Genomic DNA, 8,446 nt, shown 5'->3' on the forward strand with positions numbered 1-8,446 from the left:
ATGACTTCACCATCCTTACCTCAGCTCCCTGCCAAGGCCCAGGAATTCATGGCCTCCATGGGCTTGTTCCAAGTCAACTTTGGCCTGACTCAAGTGGGTGGTCATATTTCAGACCTCATGGTTGCCTTGGAACAGATCTGGAAATGGAGGGGCTTTCTCCATTGTATAGTTAGATTGTGCCCTGATTCACTTGTGATGAAGAGCTACCCATGATCTCCAGGCTCCTAATGGATCCTGTTTCCCAGCTAAGGTAGGTCATCTGACAATATGGGGTATATCATCAGTATAGTGAAGATACCCAACTATACATGGCTGTCCTGGGTTGTGGAGGAGATATTGTTGCTGTTCTGTACTGACGTCTGGAGGCTGTGAGGATCTACATGGGAGAGAACAGGCTCAAACTGGACCCAAGGAAGACCGAGTTGCTGTTCATACATTGAGGTGCCAGTGTTATCCCTGGATGGACAAGCACTACTCATCCAGGAGCAGGTTCATGATTTGGAGGTCCTTCTGGACTTGTACCTTCTTGAATAGCAGGTGGAGGCTGTGGCTGGTGGGTCCTTTGCCTACCTTTGGCTGGTGCACCAATTGTGTCCTTACCTAGTGTGGAGGATTTAGCAGCCATAATTCATACTCTCATCATCACCTGCATTGACTACTGCAATACACTTTACATGGGACTGCCTTTAAAGACTACCTGCAAATTAAAATTAGTCCAGATCACAACTTGTTCCTACCATTGGGAGCATATTACGCCTATATTGCAGGCTCTGTGCTGGTTACCAGTTTAGCTTCAAGTGTTCTCTGAGCTTGATTGTTTCCCTGGAGATGCTTTATTATTTAGCCTGGTAATGAAGCATCTGCACAAAAACAACCAAGCACAGGGAACACCAAGAACCCAACTCTTTGTAAGTACTCAAGTTAAACCTTTTTTTAAAAAAATTCAGCAGACTCTAACATGAATAACTGTCATATATTTCTCCACTAAAAGAACTGATGTGAATCATTATCCAGAAGTCCCTGAGTAATGATTTACACAGCACACTAAGGTTGCAGTAACTGTGGCTTAATGAATAAATCATAATTGTTTTATAACACTTGAAACCCAAAACAAACAAATCACGTTCTAGCTTAGCACAAGGTATGCTCCCACCCTCAGCCTGCATCACTTCTCCAGCCCTCTCCTTGCTTATGGGATTGCACAGAGCCTTTATGATTTGACACTTCCAGTCCTGTAGTTCCATGCCACTGTCTTCATCTCATTCCCAACTCATGAATGAAACAGCCTTAATTCATAAATATTTGGGAAATATAGATTGTATTTTCCCTTTTAGCTGACACAATTCTATCACAGCTTCGAAGTGTGTAAAATCTGCAACCCTTTGGCATCTGGGAGGGAGAATAATTAATTTGAAAAAGCATGGGAAGGAGATAGAAGAGGGCTGTATGTGAGAAGAGGCTACACAGCTCAAATGTGGGAGCCTTGGGGAGGAGATGATTCAAAGAGATTCTGCCTTAATTAACTCACTGTAAATCCACCTGGGAATTTACTCTTACAGATTTCAAGATTACGTTTTTACACCCTGACAATGTTAAATATACTAATCTGAAATGTGCGATTATCATAACCCTCCTTTACCATCAATGAAAGTTTTACATAGATTACCACTTAAGGTTGGACTCCACCTACAGGTACCAAGGATCTCATTAGATGACATCAGCAGGACCACAGTATTTAATTAAAAAAGAAAAGAAAGAAAATGAAAAGACAGCATTTTGCAAGATCACCAATTATCACAAGATGTAGTAGGATGCATAATTTTGACACCTGTATCAGCATCTTTCAGAACAGCACTATACCACTGTTCAGAAATAGCTCAATTAATGGGTGTGGAAGAGGATTGCAGAAAGCTTCAGGAGAGCTCCCTCCAATTTCATCCCACAGATCCAGTTCTGAGCTGTTAGGCAACCTGACAGGTGATTAAACCTACCATTCAAAGCATCAGCCTAAACTTGTCCAATCATGCCTCATACCAGTTCATGGAGAGTGACTGGTGGTTGCTTTCCCATTGACAGATGATGCTTGGTGGGAGGGGAAATGAAGCCACAGGGATCCGGCAACCACTTTCCTTAACCGGGTTCGCAGTTGGACAATAGGCATGAAGGATAGCATCACTTTCCACCTCAGTACTATGGAGGGCAAGGCAAGGGGTGGGGAGGGGTCCAATTTATGCTAGCAGATTTTTTGGCAACTCAAGGAGCAGTGAGTGGCACTTTAACTAAGCCTGAGCAAGATCCCTCAAAGGGCTTTGTGCTGTTCTGCACAGTTGTTGTTGTTTAAATTGTTTAGGTGTGTGTGAACACAGACTTGCTTCTGTCTTTGATTTGTGTTGCTCTGCATAATTGCATTGATACTAAATCTAGCCTGAACCTTTGCAAGTTGCAAGCATTATTAGGATTATCATTATTACATCCACAACCCAACAAAGGAAAACATGTGCCAATGTTTATGTTCATATCCATTTAAAAATGGGTTTAAATAAAAGTATGTGGTACAAAAAATGATAGAATGATCTCAATTCGAATTCAGGGCAAGCCATCTAACATCACAGTGATCCAAATATATGCCCCAACCACAGATGCTGAAGAAGCTGAAGTAGAGCAGTTCTATGAGGATCTGCAGCACCTACTGGACAACACACCTAACAGAGATGTTATCTTCTCTGTTATTACTGGAATGTTAAGGTGGGCAGTCAAATGACACCTGGAATTACAGGTAAGCATGGCCTGGGAGAACAAAACGAAGCAGGACTTAGGCTGATAGAATTTTGCCAAGACAACTCATTCTGCATAACAAACACTCTCTTCCAACAACCCAAGAGACGGCTTTATACGTGGACTTCACCGGATGGACAACACCGAAATCAGATTGACTACATCCTTTGCAGCCAAAGGTGGCGGACATCTATACAGTCGGTAAAAACAAGACCTGGAGCTGACTGTAGTTCAGATCACAAACTTCTTATTGCACAATTTAGGATCAGACTAACGAGATTAGGGAAGACCCACAGATCAGCTAGATATGAGCTCACTAATATTCCTAAGGAATATGCAGTGGAGGTGAAGAATAGATTTAAGGGACTGGACTTAGTAGATAGGGTCCCGGAAGAACTATGGACAGAAGTTCGCAACATTGTCCAGGAGGCAGCAACAAAATACATCCCAAAGAAAGAGAAAACCAAGAAGGAAAAATGGCTATCTGCTGAGACACTGGAAGTAGCCCAAGAAAGAAGGAAAGCAAAAGGCAAGAGTGATAGGGGGAGATATGCCCAATTAAATGCAAAATTCCAGAGGTTGGCCAGAAGAGATAAGGAATTATTTTTGAACAAGCAATGCGTGGAAGTGGAAGAAGACAATAGAATAAAAAGGACAAGAGACCTCTTCCAGAAAATTAGAAACATCGGAGGTAAATTCCGGGCAAAAATGGGTATGATCAAAAACAAAGATGGCAAGGACCTAACAGAAGACGAAGAGATCAAGAAAAGGTGGCAAGAATATACAGAAGACCTGTATAGGAAGGATAACAATATTGGGGATAGCTCTGACGGTGTGGTCAGTGAGCTAGAGCCAGACATCCAGAAGAGTGAGGTTGAATGGGCCTTAAGAAGCATTGCTAATAACAAGGCAGCAGGAGACGATGACATCCCAGCTGAACTGTTCAAAATCTTGCAAGATGATGTTGTCAAGGTAATGCATGCTATATGCCAGCAAATTTGGAAAACACAAGAATGGCCATCAGATTGGAAAAAATCAACTTATATCCCCATACCAAGAAAGGGAAACACTAAAGAATGTTCAAACTATCGAACAGTGGCACTCATTTCACATGCCAGTAAGGTAATGCTCAAGATCCTGCAAGATAGACTTCAGCAATTCATGGAGCGAGAATTGCCAGATGTACAAGCTGGGTTTAGAAAAGGCAGAGGAACTAGGGACCAAATTGCCAATATCTGCTGGATAATGGAAAAAGCCAGCGAGTTTCAGAAAAACATCTATTTCTGTTTTATTGACTATTCTAAAGCCTTTGACTGTGTGAACCATAACAGATTGTGGGAAGTTCTTAGTGGTATGGGGATACCAAGTCATCTTGTATGCCTCCTGAGGAATCTGTATAATGACCAAGTAGCAACAGTAAGAACAGACCACGGAACAACAGACTGGTTTAAGATTGGGAAAGGAGTACAGCAGGGTCGTATACTCATACCCTACCTATTCAACTTGTATGTAGAACACATCATGGGATGTGCTGGGCTTGAGGAATCCAAGGCTGGAGTTAAAATCGCTGGAAAACATTAACAATCTCAGATATGTAGATGATACCACTTTGATGGCTGAAAGCGAAGAGGAACTGAGGAGCCTTATGATGAAGGTGAAAGAAGAAAGTGCAAAAGCTGGCCTGCAGCTAAACCTCAAAAAAACCAAGATTATGGCAACCAGCTTGATTGATAACTGGCAAATAGAGGGAGAAAATGTAGAAGCAGTGAAAGACTTTGTATTTCTAGGTGCAAAGATTACTGCAGATGCCGACTGCAGTCAGGAAATCAGAAGACGTTTAATCCTTGGGAGAAGAGCAATGACCAATCTCAATAAAATAGTTAAGAGCAGAGACATCACGCTGACAACAAAGGTCTGCATAGTTAAAGCAATGGTATTCCCAGTAGTAACATATGGCTGCGAGAGCTGGACCATAAGGAAGGCTGAGAGAAGGAAGATAGATGCTTTTGGACTGTGGTGTTGGAGGAAAATTCTGAGAGTGCCTTGGACTGCAAGAAGATCAAACCAGTCCATCCTCCAGGAAATAAAGCCAGACTGCTCACTTGAGGGAATGATATTAAAGGCAAAACTGAAATACCTTGGCCACATAATGAGAAGACAGGACACCCTGGAGAAGATGCTGATGCTAGGGAGAGCGGAAGGCAAAAGGAAGAGGGGCCGACCAAGGGCAAGATGGATGGATGATATTCTAGAGGTGATGGACTCATCCCTGGGGGAGCTGGGGGTGTTGACAACTGACAGGAAGCTCTGGCGTGGGCTGGTCCATGAAGTCACGAAGAGTCGGAAGTGACTGAACAAATAAACAACAACAATGTGGTACAAAATAAGGACAACTATGCAAACTCAAGTCTGCTGTCTGGCTGCCCTTTGTTTAGGCATCTGGGCCTCCTTCATGTCTATACACATACATTTACACACATGGACTTTAACCTCTTGGACTTTAAACTCTGGATAATGAGATGAAATAATCCTCATTTTTATAAATGACTTGTCCAGCCTGGTCAAAGTCTCTTCATTTTCCATTTACAATAACCTGAAGAACAAGAGAAGCAAACAGGAATGTTGTTATTAGAGATGGAAAAAAAGATTCTGTTAACATCTTGCCTTTTTTTTTTTTGGTACCTTCGAGTCAGTGTTGACTCCAGGTGACTGCCTGGACTAGTCCCTGCAGTTTTCTTGGCAGTGGTTTGCCATTGCCTCCTTCCTAGGGCTGAGAGAGAGGGACTGGCCCAAGGTCATCCAGTTGCTTTTGTGCCTAAGGCAGGACTAGAACTCACGGTCTCCTGGTTTCTAGCCTGATACCTTCATCACTACACAAAGCTGCCTCTCTTGGCTTTACAGCCCAACAAAACCTTCATTTACATACCCATGGCCATTATAAACCATTATCCTATACAGGAATTGAACCTGACCATATTGTAGAAGCATTGTGGGAAACTGAAATGGCTGCCCAACACTATCATTGTAAGGTAAGTCAGGAAAACCAGGACAGACATAATAGGTGGTGGGCTTTGCTAAGTCTTTGGGACTCTGCAGACACGCAAGAGTGTATTCTTCTTCCCATCCTAAGAACCCCAAGTTCTCTTCTGGGACCTTAAATTCCTTCTCTTCATTTTCTTCATATTCCAGGAAAACAATGTTGTCCAATTCTCTTTCTAACTCCAAATCGTTAATTTCCGTCTTATTCTTTGACAAGTCTAGTGTATGATACCTAGAATACTTTTCTATATAACCTTTGGCTAGACCAGAATGGAAGAATTGCCACCCTGCTGATCTTACTTGATCTCTCAGCAGCATTCAATACCATCAATCATGTATTCTTCTGGATGACTTACAAGGACAGATAGTGGGTGGGTGGGGGCAATATTTTGCAATTGTCTTAAGGAAAAAAGGGAAAATATATGGAATCCCTTTCTTCCCACTTGTCCCTTATGGGAACAATTACCGCAGAAGGCAAAAGCATACTGTACAACACTTGCATAGGTTTATTGACTCAGACCTTGAATACAGTTGTCTCTTTCATTTCTCAGTTCCAGCATATCTAAGTAGAGGTACACATTACCGATCAACACAATTTTCTCAACTAATGTAAACAGAGAGGTTATTTAGATTAGTAATCAGTTATCAAAAATTGTCTTGTATCTCTTTAATTCCAGAAAGATTTCCCATTGTGGAAAAAATAGCAAGAGAGGTATCAGACAAAAAACAGCAAACAAAACAGCAATCTATTGACCAGAGAGGCTTTTATACACTACAGGCATCAGTTCCACATGTTATACAGAGCATCTCTTCCTCTCCTATTTTATAACCTAAAAGTGTTGGATTCTGACCAGATGGCTTTCATCAGTCTTGTCATGGAGTATTGTTAAATTTAGAAGAAAATTTAGGGAGGGGTCTCTCCTGTTCTTGGAGAGTTGTTAGATCTTCTCTCAGAGTCTGGCACATCATTCTTTTAATCCACCCTAGCATGATGTTACACTTAATCTCTTTTTATCCATGCACCTATGCATTTGAATGAACTGCATATATTTCATTAGACTGAGTGTTTATTATATAGTTCATTAATTTCATTATCCATCATGATCACTAGAAGAAATTCTTTGCTGGGCAAGCCTTCAAAGAGGCTACATTCTGTTCAAACATTTATTTATTTATTTGTTTGTTTCTCACATTTCTGCACTGCCCATCTTGCAAGCGACTCTGAGCAGTTTACAATTCAATTAAAATAACAAGAGATTAAAATCATAAAAACAAGTACATCATAAAAATATAAGTATAAAATATAAAATATATAAAATATTTAAAATTTATATAAAATATAAATTCCTTGGGGCTGCAGTTCCTGCCTGCTTCAGCTAGCTGGTGGTTTCTTTATGTCCAAAATACTCTTCCAATCCCAACCCTGTTGAGATTTTGGAAAGCTATTAAAACCTGGCTTTTCTGGAAGGCCTTGGAGGCTGATATGTTGTGGCTGATTCTTCATGCAGTATGAGTATCTGTTTCAATTTAGTTTCTTGGTTGTTCCTCAGTGAGTGAGCCAATTATGTTATGGCTTTTATTCATTGCTACTTTAATCTTTGTTCTAGAACACAACATGTCAGAGGTGCATATGATTGGAGAGGCACGTAAGTCAAGTAAATAAGTAAAAAATAAATACATTCCAAGGCAAATCCCCTATATGGAATGGACACCAGGGGCAGAAGCCTTCTCTGGGGCTTTCCTAAGGAAGGAGATGCCCAGCCTTCTCTCCCTGAGACAACTGATCTTTGGCTCCTCTCCTCTCTTCCTTTCCCTGATCTGTCCATGCAACCGTCACCACCAGTGTGTGTCCAAAGCAATTGCACATTATTCTTTCTCCACAAGTACACTTCTCCTTCCCCAACCTCAAATAATGCCCATTTTAGCATACTCAGGATGGGGAGAAAATCAGAGAAGAATGTCAGCCTTTTGCAGTAGGTCAGAGCAGGAAACAGACACCACAAGGACTACCGGAACTCCACTTTATTGTTGTAGGGTATAATAATAGAATCTCAAAGGCCTTCCACAGTTTCTCTCTGCCCCCTCTGATGCCATACAGAAGAGTCAAGACAAATCCTTCATAAAGTATTGGCCAGGCTTTACACAGGATGAACCCAGGTATCTGAACCCAGGTGTCCGGTCTCTCTTGCAGCCTAAGCAAAAATTGCCATTCAGGGCTGTGACCAGAGAGCGTGGATGTGGCCACAGCAGCCTAATGTATTCATAGTAGCTGGGTAGATCCCAACCCCTGACAAGTCATCAACCACATTGTCCATGAAGCATCTTAGATTGTATTCCTGGCAAAAACTGTATTGGGAGAAGAAAATACTTTAAAACTGGAACAGCTAAAGAAGACTTTAAGGGTATGAGCTGTCTCTGGTATGGGCTGGGGATGGGACGAAGACATTGAAGGATATATATAAAAATGGGCAGTTAGCAGGGCAAATACATGCAGCTAGGAGAGTTTCACAAGCTGTTAAGTCACTGAGTCTAATCTGCTTATTCATTTACCATCTGCTAATGATAACTATCTCTATAAACCACTGAATCCCACATGCATGTAAAAACAAAGGACCAAGAGTATAATCACATT

Source organism: Candoia aspera, chromosome 8, assembly GCF_035149785.1.
Source record: "Candoia aspera isolate rCanAsp1 chromosome 8, rCanAsp1.hap2, whole genome shotgun sequence".
NCBI lineage: Eukaryota > Metazoa > Chordata > Lepidosauria > Squamata > Boidae > Candoia > Candoia aspera.